The following is a 25,759-nucleotide window of genomic DNA, read 5'->3' as shown; positions in this document are numbered from 1 at the left end:
AAGAGCACACTGAGCACTGCAGGGCGAGGGGCGCTCACCAGCATGGCCCAGAGCACACTGGGGACCTGAGGCCGCCTGGGGGCGCTCCCCCACAGCCACCAGGCCTGGCCCTGCACTGCCTAAGGGAGGGGCGCTCACCCCCAGCCTCTAGGGAAGCCTGAGCCCCCTTGGCCCAGGGCTGCTCCCCGCCACGCCACCCACTCAGGGCTGCCTGAGCACTGCCGGGTGAGGGGCGCTCACCCACAGGACCCAGAGCAGCCTGAGCGCTGGGGGGCTGAGGGTGCTCCCCCGCAGGAACCCTGGACAATGAGCTCAGGTGGGAGAGGGGCGCTCGCCCACAGGGCTCAGAGTCCAGGTCACCTTTTGCAGAGGATCCCTGGGCCCCTTGTCCCCAGTTACCTGGGCCAGGGTGGGACAGTGGCGCCCTCTCACTGGTCTCAGCAGTGCCTCCAAGATGGAGGGGAGATGTCCTTTGCCAAATGTCCCACCATCCTGCCCAGGAGGAGGGCGCGGCTCCTGATCCAGAGGTCCCACAGGGTTCTTCCCTGGGGCCAAGATAGCACCTGGTGGCGCTTGCCTGCTGTCCGGGGCCCCAGTGGAGATGTGCTCACAGCCTGGGAAATTGGCCCTGCATCCACTGGTCCCCGGGACCTCCGCAATCCCGGGCGTGTGCCAGGCGTGCAGGGGAGCACAGCCCCAGGGGCAGAAAGGCCAAGAAATGGTGGGTCAGGCGGGATGGATCCCGGTCCTTGGGTGTGCCCTTGGAGTTGAGATGCCCTCACGGTGAGTATTCTTGGGCTCGCAGGTTTTGTGGACCAGCGTGCCTGAAGGGCCACAGCAAAGGCCAAAGGCCCAGCAGAGTGTGGGCCAAGAGCAAGTGTCCGCGGTGCCCTCCATGTTTCCCAGGTGGCCTTGACAGGGACGCTTCACCCCTCAGGCCAAAGAGGGTGTCCCAGCCTGGGAGGGAGTGACCCCAGCACCCACACAGTGCGCTCCCCAGGCACCATGGGGCATTGGAGTTCTGAGGAGCCTGGGCCCTGGCGGGCCAGGGGCGCTCACCACCTGGCCCAGGGCAGACAGAACACTGGGGAGGGAGGGGCACCACCCGCGCAGGCCCCAGAGGAGACCCCCTGAGCACTGCTGGGCGAGGGGCGCTCACCCACAGGACCCAGAGGGGACTGAGCCCTGGGCGGGGGGCGCGGGGGGGGGCGCTGGGCCTCAGGACACAGGGGAGCCTGGGGACCTGCGGGGGAGGGGCGGTCACCCGCAAGCCCCAGAGCTCACTGGTCCTTAGGGCTCCTGGGGGGCTCACCCAGGAGACCCGGGCGCACCGAGGACCCTCGGGCGAGGGGCGCTCACCCGCAGGCCCCCGGAGGACAGGGAAGCCTCCTGGGTCCCCACCCCCACCCCCCAAGACAGGCGCTTGCCTGCCCGCAGGACCCTGAGGACACTGGGCGCCGATGGGCGAGGGGCGCTCACCCAAAGGCCGCAGTGCAGCAGCAATGCCAGTGTCCCAGGAGCCCTCCACAAGCAGGATCTTGGGGACAGGGAACAGGGCTGGGTCCCGCGGTGGGGACCTCGCACCCGCAGCACCCCCAAGAGCACACTGAGCACTGCAGGGCGAGGGGCGCTCACCAGCATGGCCCAGAGCACACTGGGGACCTGAGGCCGCCTGGGGGCGCTCCCCCACAGCCACCAGGCCTGGCCCTGCACTGCCTAAGGGAGGGGCGCTCACCCCCAGCCTCTAGGGAAGCCTGAGCCCCCTCGGGCCAGGGCTGCTCCCCGCCACGCCACCCACTCAGGGCTGCCTGAGCACTGCCGGGTGAGGGGCGCTCACCCACAGGACCCAGAGCAGCCTGAGCGCTGGGGGGCTGAGGGTGCTCCCCCGCAGGAACACTGGACAATGAGCTCAGGTGGGAGAGGGGCGCTCGCCCACAGGGCTCAGAGTCCAGGTCACCTTTTGCAGAGGATCCCTGGGCCCCTTGTCCCCAGTTACCTGGGCCAGGGTGGGACAGTGGCGCCCTCTCACTGGTCTCAGCAGTGCCTCCAAGATGGAGGGGAGATGTCCTTTGCCAAATGTCCCACCATCCTGCCCAGGAGGAGGGCGCGGCTCCTGATCCAGAGGTCCCACAGGGTTCTTCCCTGGGGCCAAGATAGCACCTGGTGGCGCTTGCCTGCTGTCCGGGGCCCCAGTGGAGATGTGCTCACAGCCTGGGAAATTGGCCCTGCATCCACTGGTCCCCGGGACCTCCGCAATCCCGGGCGCGTGCCAGGCGTGCAGGGGAGCACAGCCCCAGGGGCAGAAAGGCCAAGAAATGGTGGGTCAGGCGGGATGGATCCCGGTCCTTGGGTGTGCCCTTGGAGTTGAGATGCCCTCACGGTGAGTATTCTTGGGCTCGCAGGTTTTGTGGACCAGCGTGCCTGAAGGGCCACAGCAAAGGCCAAAGGCCCAGCAGAGTGTGGGCCAAGAGCAAGTGTCCGCGGTGCCCTCCATGTTTCCCAGGTGGCCTTGACAGGGACGCTTCACCCCTCAGGCCAAAGAGGGTGTCCCAGCCTGGGAGGGAGTGACCCCAGCACCCACACAGTGCGCTCCCCAGGCACCATGGGGCATTGGGGTTCTGAGGAGCCTGGGCCCTGGCGGGCCAGGGGCGCTCACCACCTGGCCCAGGGCAGACAGAACACTGGGGAGGGAGGGGCACCACCCGCGCAGGCCCCAGAGGAGACCCCCTGAGCACTGCTGGGCGAGGGGCGCTCACCCACAGGACCCAGAGGGGACTGAGCCCTGGGCGGGGGGCGCGGGGGGGGGGCGCTGGGCCTCAGGACACAGGGGAGCCTGGGGACCTGCGGGGGAGGGGCGGTCACCCGCAAGCCCCAGAGCTCACTGGTCCTTAGGGCTCCTGGGGGGCTCACCCAGGAGACCCGGGCGCACCGAGGACCCTCGGGCGAGGGGCGCTCACCCGCAGGCCCCCGGAGGACAGGGAAGCCTCCTGGGCCCCCACCCCCACCCCCGCAAGACAGGCGCTTGCCTGCCCGCAGGACCCTGAGGACACTGGGCGCCGATGGGCGAGGGGCGCTCACCCAAAGGCCGCAGTGCAGCAGCAATGCCAGTGTCCCAGGAGCCCTCCCCAAGCAGGATCTTGGGGACAGGGAACAGGGCTGGGACCCGCGGTGGGGACCTCGCACCCGCAGCACCCCCAAGAGCACACTGAGCACTGCAGGGCGAGGGGCGCACACCAGCATGGCCCAGAGCACACTGGGGACCTGAGGCCGCCTGGGGGCGCTCCCCCACAGCCACCAGGCCTGGCCCTGCACTGCCTAAGGGAGGGGCGCTCACCCCCAGCCTCTAGGGAAGCCTGAGCCCCCTTGGCCCAGGGCTGCTCCCCGCCACGCCACCCACTCAGGGCAGCCTGAGCACTGCCGGGTGAGGGGCGCTCACCCACAGGACCCAGAGCAGCCTGAGCGCTGGGGGGCTGAGGGTGCTCCCCCGCAGGAACCCTGGACAATGAGCTCAGGTGGGAGAGGGGCGCTCGCCCACAGGGCTCAGAGTCCAGGTCACCTTTTGCAGAGGATCCCTGGGCCCCTTGTCCCCAGTTACCTGGGCCAGGGTGGGACAGTGGCGCCCTCTCACTGGTCTCAGCAGTGCCTCCAAGATGGAGGGGAGATGTCCTTTGCCAAATGTCCCACCATCCTGCCCAGGAGGAGGGCGCGGCTCCTGATCCAGAGGTCCCACAGGGTTCTTCCCTGGGGCCAAGATAGCACCTGGTGGCGCTTGCCTGCTGTCCGGGGCCCCAGTGGAGATGTGCTCACAGCCTGGGAAATTGGCCCTGCATCCACTGGTCCCCGGGACCTCCGCAATCCCGGGCGCGTGCCAGGCGTGCAGGGGAGCACAGCCCCAGGGGCAGAAAGGCCAAGAAATGGTGGGTCAGGCGGGATGGATCCCGGTCCTTGGGTGTGCCCTTGGAGTTGAGATGCCCTCACGGTGAGTATTCTTGGGCTCGCAGGTTTTGTGGACCAGCGTGCCTGAAGGGCCACAGCAAAGGCCAAAGGCCCAGCAGAGTGTGGGCCAAGAGCAAGTGTCCGCGGTGCCCTCCATGTTTCCCAGGTGGCCTTGACAGGGACGCTTCACCCCTCAGGCCAAAGAGGGTGTCCCAGCCTGGGAGGGAGTGACCCCAGCACCCACACAGTGCGCTCCCCAGGCACCATGGGGCATTGGAGTTCTGAGGAGCCTGGGCCCTGGCGGGCCAGGGGCGCTCACCACCTGGCCCAGGGCAGACAGAACACTGGGGAGGGAGGGGCACCACCCGCGCAGGCCCCAGAGGAGACCCCCTGAGCACTGCTGGGCGAGGGGCGCTCACCCACAGGACCCAGAGGGGACTGAGCCCTGGGCGGGGGGCGCGGGGGGGGGCGCTGGGCCTCAGGACACAGGGGAGCCTGGGGACCTGCGGGGGAGGGGCGGTCACCCGCAAGCCCCAGAGCTCACTGGTCCTTAGGGCTCCTGGGGGGCTCACCCAGCAGACCCGGGCGCACCGAGGACCCTCGGGCGAGGGGCGCTCACCCGCAGGCCCCCGGAGGACAGGGAAGCCTCCTGGGTCCCCACCCCCACCCCCCAAGACAGGCGCTTGCCTGCCCGCAGGACCCTGAGGACACTGGGCGCCGATGGGCGAGGGGCGCTCACCCAAAGGCCGCAGTGCAGCAGCAATGCCAGTGTCCCAGGAGCCCTCCACAAGCAGGATCTTGGGGACAGGGAACAGGGCTGGGTCCCGCGGTGGGGACCTCGCACCCGCAGCACCCCCAAGAGCACACTGAGCACTGCAGGGCGAGGGGCGCTCACCAGCATGGCCCAGAGCACACTGGGGACCTGAGGCCGCCTGGGGGCGCTCCCCCACAGCCACCAGGCCTGGCCCTGCACTGCCTAAGGGAGGGGCGCTCACCCCCAGCCTCTAGGGAAGCCTGAGCCCCCTCGGGCCAGGGCTGCTCCCCGCCACGCCACCCACTCAGGGCTGCCTGAGCACTGCCGGGTGAGGGGCGCTCACCCACAGGACCCAGAGCAGCCTGAGCGCTGGGGGGCTGAGGGTGCTCCCCCGCAGGAACACTGGACAATGAGCTCAGGTGGGAGAGGGGCGCTCGCCCACAGGGCTCAGAGTCCAGGTCACCTTTTGCAGAGGATCCCTGGGCCCCTTGTCCCCAGTTACCTGGGCCAGGGTGGGACAGTGGCGCCCTCTCACTGGTCTCAGCAGTGCCTCCAAGATGGAGGGGAGATGTCCTTTGCCAAATGTCCCACCATCCTGCCCAGGAGGAGGGCGCGGCTCCTGATCCAGAGGTCCCACAGGGTTCTTCCCTGGGGCCAAGATAGCACCTGGTGGCGCTTGCCTGCTGTCCGGGGCCCCAGTGGAGATGTGCTCACAGCCTGGGAAATTGGCCCTGCATCCACTGGTCCCCGGGACCTCCGCAATCCCGGGCGCGTGCCAGGCGTGCAGGGGAGCACAGCCCCAGGGGCAGAAAGGCCAAGAAATGGTGGGTCAGGCGGGATGGATCCCGGTCCTTGGGTGTGCCCTTGGAGTTGAGATGCCCTCACGGTGAGTATTCTTGGGCTCGCAGGTTTTGTGGACCAGCGTGCCTGAAGGGCCACAGCAAAGGCCAAAGGCCCAGCAGAGTGTGGGCCAAGAGCAAGTGTCCGCGGTGCCCTCCATGTTTCCCAGGTGGCCTTGACAGGGACGCTTCACCCCTCAGGCCAAAGAGGGTGTCCCAGCCTGGGAGGGAGTGACCCCAGCACCCACACAGTGCGCTCCCCAGGCACCATGGGGCATTGGGGTTCTGAGGAGCCTGGGCCCTGGCGGGCCAGGGGCGCTCACCACCTGGCCCAGGGCAGACAGAACACTGGGGAGGGAGGGGCACCACCCGCGCAGGCCCCAGAGGAGACCCCCTGAGCACTGCTGGGCGAGGGGCGCTCACCCACAGGACCCAGAGGGGACTGAGCCCTGGGCGGGGGGCGCGGGGGGGGGGGCGCTGGGCCTCAGGACACAGGGGAGCCTGGGGACCTGCGGGGGAGGGGCGGTCACCCGCAAGCCCCAGAGCTCACTGGTCCTTAGGGCTCCTGGGGGGCTCACCCAGGAGACCCGGGCGCACCGAGGACCCTCGGGCGAGGGGCGCTCACCCGCAGGCCCCCGGAGGACAGGGAAGCCTCCTGGGCCCCCACCCCCACCCCCGCAAGACAGGCGCTTGCCTGCCCGCAGGACCCTGAGGACACTGGGCGCCGATGGGCGAGGGGCGCTCACCCAAAGGCCGCAGTGCAGCAGCAATGCCAGTGTCACAGGAGCCCTCCCCAAGCAGGATCTTGGGGACAGGGAACAGGGCTGGGACCCGCGGTGGGGACCTCGCACCCGCAGCACCCCCAAGAGCACACTGAGCACTGCAGGGCGAGGGGCGCTCACCAGCATGGCCCAGAGCACACTGGGGACCTGAGGCCGCCTGGGGGCGCTCCCCCACAGCCACCAGGCCTGGCCCTGCACTGCCTAAGGGAGGGGCGCTCACCCCCAGCCTCTAGGGAAGCCTGAGCCCCCTCGGGCCAGGGCTGCTCCCTGCCACGCCACCCACTCAGGGCTGCCTGAGCACTGCCGGGTGAGGGGCGCTCACCCACAGGACCCAGAGCAGCCTGAGCGCTGGGGGGCTGAGGGTGCTCCCCCGCAGGAACCCTGGACAATGAGCTCAGGTGGGAGAGGGGCGCTCGCCCACAGGGCTCAGAGTCCAGGTCACCTTTTGCAGAGGATCCCTGGGCCCCTTGTCCCCAGTTACCTGGGCCAGGGTGGGACAGTGGCGCCCTCTCACTGGTCTCAGCAGTGCCTCCAAGATGGAGGGGAGATGTCCTTTGCCAAATGTCCCACCATCCTGCCCAGGAGGAGGGCGCGGCTCCTGATCCAGAGGTCCCACAGGGTTCTTCCCTGGGGCCAAGATAGCACCTGGTGGCGCTTGCCTGCTGTCCGGGGCCCCAGTGGAGATGTGCTCACAGCCTGGGAAATTGGCCCTGCATCCACTGGTCCCCGGGACCTCCGCAATCCCGGGCGCGTGCCAGGCGTGCAGGGGAGCACAGCCCCAGGGGCAGAAAGGCCAAGAAATGGTGGGTCAGGCGGGATGGATCCCGGTCCTTGGGTGTGCCCTTGGAGTTGAGATGCCCTCACGGTGAGTATTCTTGGGCTCGCAGGTTTTGTGGACCAGCGTGCCTGAAGGGCCACAGCAAAGGCCAAAGGCCCAGCAGAGTGTGGGCCAAGAGCAAGTGTCCGCGGTGCCCTCCATGTTTCCCAGGTGGCCTTGACAGGGACGCTTCACCCCTCAGGCCAAAGAGGGTGTCCCAGCCTGGGAGGGAGTGACCCCAGCACCCACACAGTGCGCTCCCCAGGCACCATGGGGCATTGGAGTTCTGAGGAGCCTGGGCCCTGGCGGGCCAGGGGCGCTCACCACCTGGCCCAGGGCAGACAGAACACTGGGGAGGGAGGGGCACCACCCGCGCAGGCCCCAGAGGAGACCCCCTGAGCACTGCTGGGCGAGGGGCGCTCACCCACAGGACCCAGAGGGGACTGAGCCCTGGGCGGGGGGCGCGGGGGGGGGCGCTGGGCCTCAGGACACAGGGGAGCCTGGGGACCTGCGGGGGAGGGGCGGTCACCCGCAAGCCCCAGAGCTCACTGGTCCTTAGGGCTCCTGGGGGGCTCACCCAGGAGACCCGGGCGCACCGAGGACCCTCGGGCGAGGGGCGCTCACCCGCAGGCCCCCGGAGGACAGGGAAGCCTCCTGGGTCCCCACCCCCACCCCCCAAGACAGGCGCTTGCCTGCCCGCAGGACCCTGAGGACACTGGGCGCCGATGGGCGAGGGGCGCTCACCCAAAGGCCGCAGTGCAGCAGCAATGCCAGTGTCCCAGGAGCCCTCCACAAGCAGGATCTTGGGGACAGGGAACAGGGCTGGGTCCCGCGGTGGGGACCTCGCACCCGCAGCACCCCCAAGAGCACACTGAGCACTGCAGGGCGAGGGGCGCACACCAGCATGGCCCAGAGCACACTGGGGACCTGAGGCCGCCTGGGGGCGCTCCCCCACAGCCACCAGGCCTGGCCCTGCACTGCCTAAGGGAGGGGCGCTCACCCCCAGCCTCTAGGGAAGCCTGAGCCCCCTCGGGCCAGGGCTGCTCCCCGCCACGCCACCCACTCAGGGCTGCCTGAGCACTGCCGGGTGAGGGGCGCTCACCCACAGGACCCAGAGCAGCCTGAGCGCTGGGGGGCTGAGGGTGCTCCCCCGCAGGAACACTGGACAATGAGCTCAGGTGGGAGAGGGGCGCTCGCCCACAGGGCTCAGAGTCCAGGTCACCTTTTGCAGAGGATCCCTGGGCCCCTTGTCCCCAGTTACCTGGGCCAGGGTGGGACAGTGGCGCCCTCTCACTGGTCTCAGCAGTGCCTCCAAGATGGAGGGGAGATGTCCTTTGCCAAATGTCCCACCATCCTGCCCAGGAGGAGGGCGCGGCTCCTGATCCAGAGGTCCCACAGGGTTCTTCCCTGGGGCCAAGATAGCACCTGGTGGCGCTTGCCTGCTGTCCGGGGCCCCAGTGGAGATGTGCTCACAGCCTGGGAAATTGGCCCTGCATCCACTGGTCCCCGGGACCTCCGCAATCCCGGGCGCGTGCCAGGCGTGCAGGGGAGCACAGCCCCAGGGGCAGAAAGGCCAAGAAATGGTGGGTCAGGCGGGATGGATCCCGGTCCTTGGGTGTGCCCTTGGAGTTGAGATGCCCTCACGGTGAGTATTCTTGGGCTCGCAGGTTTTGTGGACCAGCGTGCCTGAAGGGCCACAGCAAAGGCCAAAGGCCCAGCAGAGTGTGGGCCAAGAGCAAGTGTCCGCGGTGCCCTCCATGTTTCCCAGGTGGCCTTGACAGGGACGCTTCACCCCTCAGGCCAAAGAGGGTGTCCCAGCCTGGGAGGGAGTGACCCCAGCACCCACACAGTGCGCTCCCCAGGCACCATGGGGCATTGGGGTTCTGAGGAGCCTGGGCCCTGGCGGGCCAGGGGCGCTCACCACCTGGCCCAGGGCAGACAGAACACTGGGGAGGGAGGGGCACCACCCGCGCAGGCCCCAGAGGAGACCCCCTGAGCACTGCTGGGCGAGGGGCGCTCACCCACAGGACCCAGAGGGGACTGAGCCCTGGGCGGGGGGCGCGGGGGGGGGGCGCTGGGCCTCAGGACACAGGGGAGCCTGGGGACCTGCGGGGGAGGGGCGGTCACCCGCAAGCCCCAGAGCTCACTGGTCCTTAGGGCTCCTGGGGGGCTCACCCAGGAGACCCGGGCGCACCGAGGACCCTCGGGCGAGGGGCGCTCACCCGCAGGCCCCCGGAGGACAGGGAAGCCTCCTGGGCCCCCACCCCCACCCCCGCAAGACAGGCGCTTGCCTGCCCGCAGGACCCTGAGGACACTGGGCGCCGATGGGCGAGGGGCGCTCACCCAAAGGCCGCAGTGCAGCAGCAATGCCAGTGTCACAGGAGCCCTCCCCAAGCAGGATCTTGGGGACAGGGAACAGGGCTGGGACCCGCGGTGGGGACCTCGCACCCGCAGCACCCCCAAGAGCACACTGAGCACTGCAGGGCGAGGGGCGCTCACCAGCATGGCCCAGAGCACACTGGGGACCTGAGGCCGCCTGGGGGCGCTCCCCCACAGCCACCAGGCCTGGCCCTGCACTGCCTAAGGGAGGGGCGCTCACCCCCAGCCTCTAGGGAAGCCTGAGCCCCCTCGGGCCAGGGCTGCTCCCTGCCACGCCACCCACTCAGGGCTGCCTGAGCACTGCCGGGTGAGGGGCGCTCACCCACAGGACCCAGAGCAGCCTGAGCGCTGGGGGGCTGAGGGTGCTCCCCCGCAGGAACCCTGGACAATGAGCTCAGGTGGGAGAGGGGCGCTCGCCCACAGGGCTCAGAGTCCAGGTCACCTTTTGCAGAGGATCCCTGGGCCCCTTGTCCCCAGTTACCTGGGCCAGGGTGGGACAGTGGCGCCCTCTCACTGGTCTCAGCAGTGCCTCCAAGATGGAGGGGAGATGTCCTTTGCCAAATGTCCCACCATCCTGCCCAGGAGGAGGGCGCGGCTCCTGATCCAGAGGTCCCACAGGGTTCTTCCCTGGGGCCAAGATAGCACCTGGTGGCGCTTGCCTGCTGTCCGGGGCCCCAGTGGAGATGTGCTCACAGCCTGGGAAATTGGCCCTGCATCCACTGGTCCCCGGGACCTCCGCAATCCCGGGCGCGTGCCAGGCGTGCAGGGGAGCACAGCCCCAGGGGCAGAAAGGCCAAGAAATGGTGGGTCAGGCGGGATGGATCCCGGTCCTTGGGTGTGCCCTTGGAGTTGAGATGCCCTCACGGTGAGTATTCTTGGGCTCGCAGGTTTTGTGGACCAGCGTGCCTGAAGGGCCACAGCAAAGGCCAAAGGCCCAGCAGAGTGTGGGCCAAGAGCAAGTGTCCGCGGTGCCCTCCATGTTTCCCAGGTGGCCTTGACAGGGACGCTTCACCCCTCAGGCCAAAGAGGGTGTCCCAGCCTGGGAGGGAGTGACCCCAGCACCCACACAGTGCGCTCCCCAGGCACCATGGGGCATTGGAGTTCTGAGGAGCCTGGGCCCTGGCGGGCCAGGGGCGCTCACCACCTGGCCCAGGGCAGACAGAACACTGGGGAGGGAGGGGCACCACCCGCGCAGGCCCCAGAGGAGACCCCCTGAGCACTGCTGGGCGAGGGGCGCTCACCCACAGGACCCAGAGGGGACTGAGCCCTGGGCGGGGGGCGCGGGGGGGGGCGCTGGGCCTCAGGACACAGGGGAGCCTGGGGACCTGCGGGGGAGGGGCGGTCACCCGCAAGCCCCAGAGCTCACTGGTCCTTAGGGCTCCTGGGGGGCTCACCCAGGAGACCCGGGCGCACCGAGGACCCTCGGGCGAGGGGCGCTCACCCGCAGGCCCCCGGAGGACAGGGAAGCCTCCTGGGTCCCCACCCCCACCCCCCAAGACAGGCGCTTGCCTGCCCGCAGGACCCTGAGGACACTGGGCGCCGATGGGCGAGGGGCGCTCACCCAAAGGCCGCAGTGCAGCAGCAATGCCAGTGTCCCAGGAGCCCTCCACAAGCAGGATCTTGGGGACAGGGAACAGGGCTGGGTCCCGCGGTGGGGACCTCGCACCCGCAGCACCCCCAAGAGCACACTGAGCACTGCAGGGCGAGGGGCGCTCACCAGCATGGCCCAGAGCACACTGGGGACCTGAGGCCGCCTGGGGGCGCTCCCCCACAGCCACCAGGCCTGGCCCTGCACTGCCTAAGGGAGGGGCGCTCACCCCCAGCCTCTAGGGAAGCCTGAGCCCCCTCGGGCCAGGGCTGCTCCCCGCCACGCCACCCACTCAGGGCTGCCTGAGCACTGCCGGGTGAGGGGCGCTCACCCACAGGACCCAGAGCAGCCTGAGCGCTGGGGGGCTGAGGGTGCTCCCCCGCAGGAACACTGGACAATGAGCTCAGGTGGGAGAGGGGCGCTCGCCCACAGGGCTCAGAGTCCAGGTCACCTTTTGCAGAGGATCCCTGGGCCCCTTGTCCCCAGTTACCTGGGCCAGGGTGGGACAGTGGCGCCCTCTCACTGGTCTCAGCAGTGCCTCCAAGATGGAGGGGAGATGTCCTTTGCCAAATGTCCCACCATCCTGCCCAGGAGGAGGGCGCGGCTCCTGATCCAGAGGTCCCACAGGGTTCTTCCCTGGGGCCAAGATAGCACCTGGTGGCGCTTGCCTGCTGTCCGGGGCCCCAGTGGAGATGTGCTCACAGCCTGGGAAATTGGCCCTGCATCCACTGGTCCCCGGGACCTCCGCAATCCCGGGCGCGTGCCAGGCGTGCAGGGGAGCACAGCCCCAGGGGCAGAAAGGCCAAGAAATGGTGGGTCAGGCGGGATGGATCCCGGTCCTTGGGTGTGCCCTTGGAGTTGAGATGCCCTCACGGTGAGTATTCTTGGGCTCGCAGGTTTTGTGGACCAGCGTGCCTGAAGGGCCACAGCAAAGGCCAAAGGCCCAGCAGAGTGTGGGCCAAGAGCAAGTGTCCGCGGTGCCCTCCATGTTTCCCAGGTGGCCTTGACAGGGACGCTTCACCCCTCAGGCCAAAGAGGGTGTCCCAGCCTGGGAGGGAGTGACCCCAGCACCCACACAGTGCGCTCCCCAGGCACCATGGGGCATTGGGGTTCTGAGGAGCCTGGGCCCTGGCGGGCCAGGGGCGCTCACCACCTGGCCCAGGGCAGACAGAACACTGGGGAGGGAGGGGCACCACCCGCGCAGGCCCCAGAGGAGACCCCCTGAGCACTGCTGGGCGAGGGGCGCTCACCCACAGGACCCAGAGGGGACTGAGCCCTGGGCGGGGGGCGCGGGGGGGGGGCGCTGGGCCTCAGGACACAGGGGAGCCTGGGGACCTGCGGGGGAGGGGCGGTCACCCGCAAGCCCCAGAGCTCACTGGTCCTTAGGGCTCCTGGGGGGCTCACCCAGGAGACCCGGGCGCACCGAGGACCCTCGGGCGAGGGGCGCTCACCCGCAGGCCCCCGGAGGACAGGGAAGCCTCCTGGGCCCCCACCCCCACCCCCGCAAGACAGGCGCTTGCCTGCCCGCAGGACCCTGAGGACACTGGGCGCCGATGGGCGAGGGGCGCTCACCCAAAGGCCGCAGTGCAGCAGCAATGCCAGTGTCACAGGAGCCCTCCCCAAGCAGGATCTTGGGGACAGGGAACAGGGCTGGGACCCGCGGTGGGGACCTCGCACCCGCAGCACCCCCAAGAGCACACTGAGCACTGCAGGGCGAGGGGCGCTCACCAGCATGGCCCAGAGCACACTGGGGACCTGAGGCCGCCTGGGGGCGCTCCCCCACAGCCACCAGGCCTGGCCCTGCACTGCCTAAGGGAGGGGCGCTCACCCCCAGCCTCTAGGGAAGCCTGAGCCCCCTCGGGCCAGGGCTGCTCCCCGCCACGCCACCCACTCAGGGCTGCCTGAGCACTGCCGGGTGAGGGGCGCTCACCCACAGGACCCAGAGCAGCCTGAGCGCTGGGGGGCTGAGGGTGCTCCCCCGCAGGAACCCTGGACAATGAGCTCAGGTGGGAGAGGGGCGCTCGCCCACAGGGCTCAGAGTCCAGGTCACCTTTTGCAGAGGATCCCTGGGCCCCTTGTCCCCAGTTACCTGGGCCAGGGTGGGACAGTGGCGCCCTCTCACTGGTCTCAGCAGTGCCTCCAAGATGGAGGGGAGATGTCCTTTGCCAAATGTCCCACCATCCTGCCCAGGAGGAGGGCGCGGCTCCTGATCCAGAGGTCCCACAGGGTTCTTCCCTGGGGCCAAGATAGCACCTGGTGGCGCTTGCCTGCTGTCCGGGGCCCCAGTGGAGATGTGCTCACAGCCTGGGAAATTGGCCCTGCATCCACTGGTCCCCAGGACCTCCGCAATCCCGGGCGCGTGCCAGGCGTGCAGGGGAGCACAGCCCCAGGGGCAGAAAGGCCAAGAAATGGTGGGTCAGGCGGGATGGATCCCGGTCCTTGGGTGTGCCCTTGGAGTTGAGATGCCCTCACGGTGAGTATTCTTGGGCTCGCAGGTTTTGTGGACCAGCGTGCCTGAAGGGCCACAGCAAAGGCCAAAGGCCCAGCAGAGTGTGGGCCAAGAGCAAGTGTCCGCGGTGCCCTCCATGTTTCCCAGGTGGCCTTGACAGGGACGCTTCACCCCTCAGGCCAAAGAGGGTGTCCCAGCCTGGGAGGGAGTGACCCCAGCACCCACACAGTGCGCTCCCCAGGCACCATGGGGCATTGGAGTTCTGAGGAGCCTGGGCCCTGGCGGGCCAGGGGCGCTCACCACCTGGCCCAGGGCAGACAGAACACTGGGGAGGGAGGGGCACCACCCGCGCAGGCCCCAGAGGAGACCCCCTGAGCACTGCTGGGCGAGGGGCGCTCACCCACAGGACCCAGAGGGGACTGAGCCCTGGGCGGGGGGCGCGGGGGGGGGCGCTGGGCCTCAGGACACAGGGGAGCCTGGGGACCTGCGGGGGAGGGGCGGTCACCCGCAAGCCCCAGAGCTCACTGGTCCTTAGGGCTCCTGGGGGGCTCACCCAGGAGACCCGGGCGCACCGAGGACCCTCGGGCGAGGGGCGCTCACCCGCAGGCCCCCGGAGGACAGGGAAGCCTCCTGGGCCCCCACCCCCACCCCCGCAAGACAGGCGCTTGCCTGCCCGCAGGACCCTGAGGACACTGGGCGCCGATGGGCGAGGGGCGCTCACCCAAAGGCCGCAGTGCAGCAGCAATGCCAGTGTCACAGGAGCCCTCCCCAAGCAGGATCTTGGGGACAGGGAACAGGGCTGGGACCCGCGGTGGGGACCTCGCACCCGCAGCACCCCCAAGAGCACACTGAGCACTGCAGGGCGAGGGGCGCTCACCAGCATGGCCCAGAGCACACTGGGGACCTGAGGCCGCCTGGGGGCGCTCCCCCACAGCCACCAGGCCTGGCCCTGCACTGCCTAAGGGAGGGGCGCTCACCCCCAGCCTCTAGGGAAGCCTGAGCCCCCTCGGGCCAGGGCTGCTCCCTGCCACGCCACCCACTCAGGGCTGCCTGAGCACTGCCGGGTGAGGGGCGCTCACCCACAGGACCCAGAGCAGCCTGAGCGCTGGGGGGCTGAGGGTGCTCCCCCGCAGGAACCCTGGACAATGAGCTCAGGTGGGAGAGGGGCGCTCGCCCACAGGGCTCAGAGTCCAGGTCACCTTTTGCAGAGGATCCCTGGGCCCCTTGTCCCCAGTTACCTGGGCCAGGGTGGGACAGTGGCGCCCTCTCACTGGTCTCAGCAGTGCCTCCAAGATGGAGGGGAGATGTCCTTTGCCAAATGTCCCACCATCCTGCCCAGGAGGAGGGCGCGGCTCCTGATCCAGAGGTCCCACAGGGTTCTTCCCTGGGGCCAAGATAGCACCTGGTGGCGCTTGCCTGCTGTCCGGGGCCCCAGTGGAGATGTGCTCACAGCCTGGGAAATTGGCCCTGCATCCACTGGTCCCCAGGACCTCCGCAATCCCGGGCGCGTGCCAGGCGTGCAGGGGAGCACAGCCCCAGGGGCAGAAAGGCCAAGAAATGGTGGGTCAGGCGGGATGGATCCCGGTCCTTGGGTGTGCCCTTGGAGTTGAGATGCCCTCACGGTGAGTATTCTTGGGCTCGCAGGTTTTGTGGACCAGCGTGCCTGAAGGGCCACAGCAAAGGCCAAAGGCCCAGCAGAGTGTGGGCCAAGAGCAAGTGTCCGCGGTGCCCTCCATGTTTCCCAGGTGGCCTTGACAGGGACGCTTCACCCCTCAGGCCAAAGAGGGTGTCCCAGCCTGGGAGGGAGTGACCCCAGCACCCACACAGTGCGCTCCCCAGGCACCATGGGGCATTGGAGTTCTGAGGAGCCTGGGCCCTGGCGGGCCAGGGGCGCTCACCACCTGGCCCAGGGCAGACAGAACACTGGGGAGGGAGGGGCACCACCCGCGCAGGCCCCAGAGGAGACCCCCTGAGCACTGCTGGGCGAGGGGCGCTCACCCACAGGACCCAGAGGGGACTGAGCCCTGGGCGGGGGGCGCGGGGGGGGGCGCTGGGCCTCAGGACACAGGGGAGCCTGGGGACCTGCGGGGGAGGGGCGGTCACCCGCAAGCCCCAGAGCTCACTGGTCCTTAGGGCTCCTGGGGGGCTCACCCAGGAGACCCGGGCGCACCGAGGACCCTCGGGCGAGGGGCGCTCACCCGCAGGCCCCCGGAGGACAGGGAAGCCTCCTGGGTCCCCACCCCCACCCCCCAAGACAGGCGCTTGCCTGCCCGCAGGACCCTGAGGACACTGGGCGCCGATGGGCGAGGGGCGCTCACCCAAAGGCCGCAGTGCAGCAGCAATGCCAGTGTCCCAGGAGCCCTCCACAAGCAGGATCTTGGGGACAGGGAACAGGGCTGGGTCCCGCGGTGGGGACCTCGCACCCGCAGCACCCCCAAGAGCACACTGAGCACTGCAGGGCGAGGGGCGCTCACCAGCATGGCCCAGAGCACACTGGGGACCTGAGGCCGCCTGGGGGCGCTCCCCCACAGCCACCAGGCCTGGCCCTGCACTGCCTAAGGGAGGGGCGCTCACCCCCAGCCTCTAGGGAAGCCTGAGCCCCCTCGGGCCAGGGCTGCTCCCCGCCACGCCACCCACTCAGGGCTGCCTGAGCACTGCCGGGTGAGGGGCGCTCACCCACAGGACCCAGAGCAGCCTGAGCGCTGGGGGGCTGAGGGTGCTCCCCCGCAGGAACACTGGACAATGAGCTCAGGTGGGAGAGGGGCGCTCGCCCACAGGGCTCAGAGTCCAGGTCACCTTTTGCAGAGGATCCCTGGGCCCCTTGTCCCCAGTTACCTGGGACAGGGTGGGACAGTGGCGCCCTCTCACTGGTCTCAGCAGTGCCTCCAAGATGGAGGGGAGATGTCCTTTGCCAAATGTCCCACCATCCTGCCCAGGAGGAGGGCGCGGCTCCTGATCCAGAGGTCCCACAGGGTTCTTCCCTGGGGCCAAGATAGCACCTGGTGGCGCTTGCCTGCTGTCCGGGGCCCCAGTGGAGATGTGCTCACAGCCTGGGAAATTGGCCCTGCATCCACTGGTCCCCGGGACCTCCGCAATCCCGGGCGCGTGCCAGGCGTGCAGGGGAGCACAGCCCCAGGGGCAGAAAGGCCAAGAAATGGTGGGTCAGGCGGGATGGATCCCGGTCCTTGGGTGTGCCCTTGGAGTTGAGATGCCCTCACGGTGAGTATTCTTGGGCTCGCAGGTTTTGTGGACCAGCGTGCCTGAAGGGCCACAGCAAAGGCCAAAGGCCCAGCAGAGTGTGGGCCAAGAGCAAGTGTCCGCGGTGCCCTCCATGTTTCCCAGGTGGCCTTGACAGGGACGCTTCACCCCTCAGGCCAAAGAGGGTGTCCCAGCCTGGGAGGGAGTGACCCCAGCACCCACACAGTGCGCTCCCCAGGCACCATGGGGCATTGGGGTTCTGAGGAGCCTGGGCCCTGGCGGGCCAGGGGCGCTCACCACCTGGCCCAGGGCAGACAGAACACTGGGGAGGGAGGGGCACCACCCGCGCAGGCCCCAGAGGAGACCCCCTGAGCACTGCTGGGCGAGGGGCGCTCACCCACAGGACCCAGAGGGGACTGAGCCCTGGGCGGGGGGCGCGGGGGGGGGGGCGCTGGGCCTCAGGACACAGGGGAGCCTGGGGACCTGCGGGGGAGGGGCGGTCACCCGCAAGCCCCAGAGCTCACTGGTCCTTAGGGCTCCTAGGGGGCTCACCCAGCAGACCCGGGCGCACCGAGGACCCTCGGGCGAGGGGCGCTCACCCGCAGGCCCCCGGAGGACAGGGAAGCCTCCTGGGCCCCCACCCCCACCCCCGCAAGACAGGCGCTTGCCTGCCCGCAGGACCCTGAGGACACTGGGCGCCGATGGGCGAGGGGCGCTCACCCAAAGGCCGCAGTGCAGCAGCAATGCCAGTGTCCCAGGAGCCCTCCCCAAGCAGGATCTTGGGGACAGGGAACAGGGCTGGGACCCGCGGTGGGGACCTCGCACCCGCAGCACCCCCAAGAGCACACTGAGCACTGCAGGGCGAGGGGCGCACACCAGCATGGCCCAGAGCACACTGGGGACCTGAGGCCGCCTGGGGGCGCTCCCCCACAGCCACCAGGCCTGGCCCTGCACTGCCTAAGGGAGGGGCGCTCACCCCCAGCCTCTAGGGAAGCCTGAGCCCCCTTGGCCCAGGGCTGCTCCCCGCCACGCCACCCACTCAGGGCTGCCTGAGCACTGCCGGGTGAGGGGCGCTCACCCACAGGACCCAGAGCAGCCTGAGCGCTGGGGGGCTGAGGGTGCTCCCCCGCAGGAACCCTGGACAATGAGCTCAGGTGGGAGAGGGGCGCTCGCCCACAGGGCTCAGAGTCCAGGTCACCTTTTGCAGAGGATCCCTGGGCCCCTTGTCCCCAGTTACCTGGGCCAGGGTGGGACAGTGGCGCCCTCTCACTGGTCTCAGCAGTGCCTCCAAGATGGAGGGGAGATGTCCTTTGCCAAATGTCCCACCATCCTGCCCAGGAGGAGGGCGCGGCTCCTGATCCAGAGGTCCCACAGGGTTCTTCCCTGGGGCCAAGATAGCACCTGGTGGCGCTTGCCTCCTGTCCGGGGCCCCAGTGGAGATGTGCTCACAGCCTGGGAAATTGGCCCTGCATCCACTGGTCCCCGGGACCTCCGCAATCCCGGGCGCGTGCCAGGCGTGCAGGGGAGCACAGCCCCAGGGGCAGAAAGGCCAAGAAATGGTGGGTCAGGCGGGATGGATCCCGGTCCTTGGGTGTGCCCTTGGAGTTGAGATGCCCTCACGGTGAGTATTCTTGGGCTCGCAGGTTTTGTGGACCAGCGTGCCTGAAGGGCCACAGCAAAGGCCAAAGGCCCAGCAGAGTGTGGGCCAAGAGCAAGTGTCCGCGGTGCCCTCCATGTTTCCCAGGTGGCCTTGACAGGGACGCTTCACCCCTCAGGCCAAAGAGGGTGTCCCAGCCTGGGAGGGAGTGACCCCAGCACCCACACAGTGCGCTCCCCAGGCACCATGGGGCATTGGAGTTCTGAGGAGCCTGGGCCCTGGCGGGCCAGGGGCGCTCACCACCTGGCCCAGGGCAGACAGAACACTGGGGAGGGAGGGGCACCACCCGCGCAGGCCCCAGAGGAGACCCCCTGAGCACTGCTGGGCGAGGGGCGCTCACCCACAGGACCCAGAGGGGACTGAGCCCTGGGCGGAGGGCGCGGGGGGGGGCGCTGGGCCTCAGGACACAGGGGAGCCTGGGGACCTGCGGGGGAGGGGCGGTCACCCGCAAGCCCCAGAGCTCACTGGTCCTTAGGGCTCCTGGGGGGCTCACCCAGGAGACCCGGGCGCACCGAGGACCCTCGGGCGAGGGGCGCTCACCCGCAGGCCCCCGGAGGACAGGGAAGCCTCCTGGGTCCCCACCCCCACCCCCCAAGACAGGCGCTTGCCTGCCCGCAGGACCCTGAGGACACTGGGCGCCGATGGGCGAGGGGCGCTCACCCAAAGGCCGCAGTGCAGCAGCAATGCCAGTGTCCCAGGAGCCCTCCACAAGCAGGATCTTGGGGACAGGGAACAGGGCTGGGTCCCGCGGTGGGGACCTCGCACCCGCAGCACCCCCAAGAGCACACTGAGCACTGCAGGGCGAGGGGCGCTCACCAGCATGGCCCAGAGCACACTGGGGACCTGAGGCCGCCTGGGGGCGCTCCCCCACAGCCACCAGGCCTGGCCCTGCACTGCCTAAGGGAGGGGCGCTCACCCCCAGCCTCTAGGGAAGCCTGAGCCCCCTCGGCCCAGGGCTGCTCCCCGCCACGCCACCCACTCAGGGCTGCCTGAGCACTGCCGGGTGAGGGGCGCTCACCCACAGGACCCAGAGCAGCCTGAGCGCTGGGGGGCTGAGGGTGCTCCCCCGCAGGAACACTGGACAATGAGCTCAGGTGGGAGAGGGGCGCTTGCCCACAGGGCTCAGAGTCCAGGTCACCTTTTGCAGAGGATCCCTGGGCCCCTTGTCCCCAGTTACCTGGGCCAGGGTGGGACAGTGGCGCCCTCTCACTGGTCTCAGCAGTGCCTCCAAGATGGAGGGGAGATGTCCTTTGCCAAATGTCCCACCATCCTGCCCAGGAGGAGGGCGCGGCTCCTGATCCAGAGGTCCCACAGGGTTCTTCCCTGGGGCCAAGATAGCACCTGGTGGCGCTTGCCTGCTGTCCGGGGCCCCAGTGGAGATGTGCTCACAGCCTGGGAAATTGGCCCTGCATCCACTGGTCCCCGGGACCTCCGCAATCCCGGGCGCGTGCCAGGCGTGCAGGGGAGCACAGCCCCAGGGGCAGAAAGGCCAAGAAATGGTGGGTCAGGCGGGATGGATCCCGGTCCTTGGGTGTGCCCTTGGAGTTGAGATGCCCTCACGGTGAGTATTCTTGGGCTCGCAGGTTTTGTGGACCAGCGTGCCTGAAGGGCCACAGCAAAGGCCAAAGGCCCAGCAGAGTGTGGGCCAAGAGCAAGTGTCCGCGGTGCCCTCCATGTTTCCCAGGTGGCCTTGACAGGGACGCTTCACCCCTCAGGCCAAAGAGGGTGTCCCAGCCTGGGAGGGAGTGACCCCAGCACCCACACAGTGCGCTCCCCAGGCACCATGGGGCATTGGGGTTCTGAGGAGCCTGGGCCCTGGCGGGCCAGGGGCGCTCACCACCTGGCCCAGGGCAGACAGAACACTGGGGAGGGAGGGGCACCACCCGCGCAGGCCCCAGAGGAGACCCCCTGAGCACTGCTGGGCGAGGGGCGCTCACCCACAGGACCCAGAGGGGACTGAGCCCTGGGCGGGGGGCGCGGGGGGGGGGGCGCTGGGCCTCAGGACACAGGGGAGCCTGGGGACCTGCGGGGGAGGGGCGGTCACCCGCAAGCCCCAGAGCTCACTGGTCCTTAGGGCTCCTGGGGGGCTCACCCAGGAGACCCGGGCGCACCGAGGACCCTCGGGCGAGGGGCGCTCACCCGCAGGCCCCCGGAGGACAGGGAAGCCTCCTGGGCCCCCACCCCCACCCCCGCAAGACAGGCGCTTGCCTGCCCGCAGGACCCTGAGGACACTGGGCGCCGATGGGCGAGGGGCGCTCACCCAAAGGCCGCAGTGCAGCAGCAATGCCAGTGTCCCAGGAGCCCTCCCCAAGCAGGATCTTGGGGACAGGGAACAGGGCTGGGACCCGCGGTGGGGACCTCGCACCCGCAGCACCCCCAAGAGCACACTGAGCACTGCAGGGCGAGGGGCGCTCACCAGCATGGCCCAGAGCACACTGGGGACCTGAGGCCGCCTGGGGGCGCTCCCCCACAGCCACCAGGCCTGGCCCTGCACTGCCTAAGGGAGGGGCGCTCACCCCCAGCCTCTAGGGAAGCCTGAGCCCCCTCGGGCCAGGGCTGCTCCCCGCCACGCCACCCACTCAGGGCTGCCTGAGCACTGCCGGGTGAGGGGCGCTCACCCACAGGACCCAGAGCAGCCTGAGCGCTGGGGGGCTGAGGGTGCTCCCCCGCAGGAACACTGGACAATGAGCTCAGGTGGGAGAGGGGCGCTCGCCCACAGGGCTCAGAGTCCAGGTCACCTTTTGCAGAGGATCCCTGGGCCCCTTGTCCCCAGTTACCTGGGCCAGGGTGGGACAGTGGCGCCCTCTCACTGGTCTCAGCAGTGCCTCCAAGATGGAGGGGAGATGTCCTTTGCCAAATGTCCCACCATCCTGCCCAGGAGGAGGGCGCGGCTCCTGATCCAGAGGTCCCACAGGGTTCTTCCCTGGGGCCAAGATAGCACCTGGTGGCGCTTGCCTGCTGTCCGGGGCCCCAGTGGAGATGTGCTCACAGCCTGGGAAATTGGCCCTGCATCCACTGGTCCCCGGGACCTCCGCAATCCCGGGCGCGTGCCAGGCGTGCAGGGGAGCACAGCCCCAGGGGCAGAAAGGCCAAGAAATGGTGGGTCAGGCGGGATGGATCCCGGTCCTTGGGTGTGCCCTTGGAGTTGAGATGCCCTCACGGTGAGTATTCTTGGGCTCGCAGGTTTTGTGGACCAGCGTGCCTGAAGGGCCACAGCAAAGGCCAAAGGCCCAGCAGAGTGTGGGCCAAGAGCAAGTGTCCGCGGTGCCCTCCATGTTTCCCAGGTGGCCTTGACAGGGACGCTTCACCCCTCAGGCCAAAGAGGGTGTCCCAGCCTGGGAGGGAGTGACCCCAGCACCCACACAGTGCGCTCCCCAGGCACCATGGGGCATTGGGGTTCTGAGGAGCCTGGGCCCTGGCGGGCCAGGGGCGCTCACCACCTGGCCCAGGGCAGACAGAACACTGGGGAGGGAGGGGCACCACCCGCGCAGGCCCCAGAGGAGACCCCCTGAGCACTGCTGGGCGAGGGGCGCTCACCCACAGGACCCAGAGGGGACTGAGCCCTGGGCGGGGGGCGCGGGGGGGGGGGCGCTGGGCCTCAGGACACAGGGGAGCCTGGGGACCTGCGGGGGAGGGGCGGTCACCCGCAAGCCCCAGAGCTCACTGGTCCTTAGGGCTCCTGGGGGGCTCACCCAGGAGACCCGGGCGCACCGAGGACCCTCGGGCGAGGGGCGCTCACCCGCAGGCCCCCGGAGGACAGGGAAGCCTCCTGGGCCCCCACCCCCACCCCCGCAAGACAGGCGCTTGCCTGCCCGCAGGACCCTGAGGACACTGGGCGCCGATGGGCGAGGGGCGCTCACCCAAAGGCCGCAGTGCAGCAGCAATGCCAGTGTCCCAGGAGCCCTCCCCAAGCAGGATCTTGGGGACAGGGAACAGGGCTGGGACCCGCGGTGGGGACCTCGCACCCGCAGCACCCCCAAGAGCACACTGAGCACTGCAGGGCGAGGGGCGCTCACCAGCATGGCCCAGAGCACACTGGGGACCTGAGGCCGCCTGGGGGCGCTCCCCCACAGCCACCAGGCCTGGCCCTGCACTGCCTAAGGGAGGGGCGCTCACCCCCAGCCTCTAGGGAAGCCTGAGCCCCCTCGGGCCAGGGCTGCTCCCCGCCACGCCACCCACTCAGGGCTGCCTGAGCACTGCCGGGTGAGGGGCGCTCACCCACAGGACCCAGAGCAGCCTGAGCGCTGGGGGGCTGAGGGTGCTCCCCCGCAGGAACACTGGACAATGAGCTCAGGTGGGAGAGGGGCGCTCGCCCACAGGGCTCAGAGTCCAGGTCACCTTTTGCAGAGGATCCCTGGGCCCCTTGTCCCCAGTTACCTGGGCCAGGGTGGGACAGTGGCGCCCTCTCACTGGTCTCAGCAGTGCCTCCAAGATGGAGGGGAGATGTCCTTTGCCAAATGTCCCACCATCCTGCCCAGGAGGAGGGCGCGGCTCCTGATCCAGAGGTCCCACAGGGTTCTTCCCTGGGGCCAAGATAGCACCTGGTGGCGCTTGCCTGCTGTCCGGGGCCCCAGTGGAGATGTGCTCACAGCCTGGGAAATTGGCCCTGCATCCACTGGTCCCCGGGACCTCCGCAATCCCGGGCGCGTGCCAGGCGTGCAGGGGAGCACAGCCCCAGGGGCAGAAAGGCCAAGAAATGGTGGGTCAGGCGGGATGGATCCCGGTCCTTGGGTGTGCCCTTGGAGTTGAGATGCCCTCACGGTGAGTATTCTTGGGCTCGCAGGTTTTGTGGACCAGCGTGCCTGAAGGGCCACAGCAAAGGCCAAAGGCCCAGCAGAGTGTGGGCCAAGAGCAAGTGTCCGCGGTGCCCTCCATGTTTCCCAGGTGGCCTTGACAGGGACGCTTCACCCCTCAGGCCAAAGAGGGTGTCCCAGCCTGGGAGGGAGTGACCCCAGCACCCACACAGTGCGCTCCCCAGGCACCATGGGGCATTGGGGTTCTGAGGAGCCTGGGCCCTGGCGGGCCAGGGGCGCTCACCACCTGGCCCAGGGCAGACAGAACACTGGGGAGGGAGGGGCACCACCCGCGCAGGCCCCAGAGGAGACCCCCTGAGCACTGCTGGGCGAGGGGCGCTCACCCACAGGACCCAGAGGGGACTGAGCCCTGGGCGGGGGGCGCGGGGGGGGGCGCTGGGCCTCAGGACACAGGGGAGCCTGGGGACCTGCGGGGGAGGGGCGGTCACCCGCAAGCCCCAGAGCTCACTGGTCCTTAGGGCTCCTGGGGGGCTCACCCAGGAGACCCGGGCGCACCGAGGACCCTCGGGCGAGGGGCGCTCACCCGCAGGCCCCCGGAGGACAGGGAAGCCTCCTGGGCCCCCACCCCCACCCCCGCAAGACAGGCGCTTGCCTGCCCGCAGGACCCTGAGGACACTGGGCGCCGATGGGCGAGGGGCGCTCACCCAAAGGCCGCAGTGCAGCAGCAATGCCAGTGTCACAGGAGACCTCCCCAAGCAGGATCTTGGGGACAGGGAACAGGGCTGGGACCCGCGGTGGGGACCTCGCACCCGCAGCACCCCCAAGAGCACACTGAGCACTGCAGGGCGAGGGGCGCTCACCAGCATGGCCCAGAGCACACTGGGGACCTGAGGCCGCCTGGGGGCGCTCCCCCACAGCCACCGGGCCTGGCCCTGCACTGCCTAAGGGAGGGGCGCTCACCCCCAGCCTCTAGGGAAGCCTGAGCCCCCTCGGGCCAGGGCTGCTCCCTGCCACGCCACCCACTCAGGGCTGCCTGAGCACTGCCGGGTGAGGGGCGCTCACCCACAGGACCCAGAGCAGCCTGAGCGCTGGGGGGCTGAGGGTGCTCCCCCGCAGGAACCCTGGACAATGAGCTCAGGTGGGAGAGGGGCGCTCGCCCACAGGGCTCAGAGTCCAGGTCACCTTTTGCAGAGGATCCCTGGGCCCCTTGTCCCCAGTTACCTGGGCCAGGGTGGGACAGTGGCGCCCTCTCACTGGTCTCAGCAGTGCCTCCAAGATGGAGGGGAGATGTCCTTTGCCAAATGTCCCACCATCCTGCCCAGGAGGAGGGCGCGGCTCCTGATCCAGAGGTCCCACAGGGTTCTTCCCTGGGGCCAAGATAGCACCTGGTGGCGCTTGCCTGCTGTCCGGGGCCCCAGTGGAGATGTGCTCACAGCCTGGGAAATTGGCCCTGCATCCACTGGTCCCCGGGACCTCCGCAATCCCGGGCGCGTGCCAGGCGTGCAGGGGAGCACAGCCCCAGGGGCAGAAAGGCCAAGAAATGGTGGGTCAGGCGGGATGGATCCCGGTCCTTGGGTGTGCCCTTGGAGTTGAGATGCCCTCACGGTGAGTATTCTTGGGCTCGCAGGTTTTGTGGACCAGCGTGCCTGAAGGGCCACAGCAAAGGCCAAAGGCCCAGCAGAGTGTGGGCCAAGAGCAAGTGTCCGCGGTGCCCTCCATGTTTCCCAGGTGGCCTTGACAGGGACGCTTCACCCCTCAGGCCAAAGAGGGTGTCCCAGCCTGGGAGGGAGTGACCCCAGCACCCACACAGTGCGCTCCCCAGGCACCATGGGGCATTGGAGTTCTGAGGAGCCTGGGCCCTGGCGGGCCAGGGGCGCTCACCACCTGGCCCAGGGCAGACAGAACACTGGGGAGGGAGGGGCACCACCCGCGCAGGCCCCAGAGGAGACCCCCTGAGCACTGCTGGGCGAGGGGCGCTCACCCACAGGACCCAGAGGGGACTGAGCCCTGGGCGGGGGGCGCGGGGGGGGGCGCTGGGCCTCAGGACACAGGGGAGCCTGGGGACCTGCGGGGGAGGGGCGGTCACCCGCAAGCCCCAGAGCTCACTGGTCCTTAGGGCTCCTGGGGGGCTCACCCAGGAGACCCGGGCGCACCGAGGACCCTCGGGCGAGGGGCGCTCACCCGCAGGCCCCCGGAGGACAGGGAAGCCTCCTGGGTCCCCACCCCCACCCCCCAAGACAGGCGCTTGCCTGCCCGCAGGACCCTGAGGACACTGGGCGCCGATGGGCGAGGGGCGCTCACCCAAAGGCCGCAGTGCAGCAGCAATGCCAGTGTCCCAGGAGCCCTCCACAAGCAGGATCTTGGGGACAGGGAACAGGGCTGGGTCCCGCGGTGGGGACCTCGCACCCGCAGCACCCCCAAGAGCACACTGAGCACTGCAGGGCGAGGGGCGCTCACCAGCATGGCCCAGAGCACACTGGGGACCTGAGGCCGCCTGGGGGCGCTCCCCCACAGCCACCAGGCCTGGCCCTGCACTGCCTAAGGGAGGGGCGCTCACCCCCAGCCTCTAGGGAAGCCTGAGCCCCCTCGGCCCAGGGCTGCTCCCC

Source organism: Spermophilus citellus (assembly GCF_964194105.1).
Source record: "Spermophilus citellus genome assembly, chromosome: 17".
Taxonomy (NCBI): Eukaryota; Metazoa; Chordata; class Mammalia; order Rodentia; family Sciuridae; genus Spermophilus; species Spermophilus citellus.
This window is presented reverse-complemented; position numbering follows the sequence as displayed.